Raw genomic sequence first — 709 nt, forward strand, 5'->3', positions numbered from 1 at the left:
CCTTTCCCCCAAAGTGAACAATTGGAGCCTGGTCTAGTCAAGGTAGAGATTGTTGTCCAAGGATGGACTCTTCACAATCCTCAAGTTGCTTCCATTCCCAGGCTATGATTCTAGGAGGGGAATATAGAACTCATGGACACCCCACAATGCATCTTTCTTAAGCTATGGCTGACTGCTTTTCTAAGATCTTAGCCCTTTCTCAACCGTGCCTCATTACCAGATGATGTATAGGTGGGACTGTTTTAAATGGATGCAGCACTGGTTAGTGTTACCCTGAGCTATGCTCAAAGTCACGAGAGAGAGTGATGGTTTAAAAAAAACGGGAGGTAAAAAGAGACGATGGAGAAGGAGATGCATCATGCAGCTGACATTTTGTGAGCTAAATTGCAAGCTTCTGTGGTGTCGTTGACGTTGCTTTCTTTGTTGCTCTGCAAGAAAAAACAGAAGGTGAGGAAGCAGAAGTCAGGAGAAATACAGGGAGGTCTGGGAATTCTTGAAGAGCTCCCAGACTTCTGTTCTTTCTAGTTCTCCCAGCTACTGGGATCAATTTTTAATTGGGAAGTAGAACACAATATTGAAACATGTGCAAAACTTAAAACAAACACAAAATGTGTTGTAGCCACTGGGAGAATCTTCAGTTTTCTGTCTGGCGGGAGAAAGGTCAGAATCCAGGTGATGAGAGTTGTTTGAGCCCCCTCCCCCTCCCCCT

Source organism: Hipposideros armiger, unplaced genomic scaffold (assembly GCF_001890085.2).
Source record: "Hipposideros armiger isolate ML-2016 unplaced genomic scaffold, ASM189008v1 scaffold_187, whole genome shotgun sequence".
Taxonomy (NCBI): Eukaryota; Metazoa; Chordata; class Mammalia; order Chiroptera; family Hipposideridae; genus Hipposideros; species Hipposideros armiger.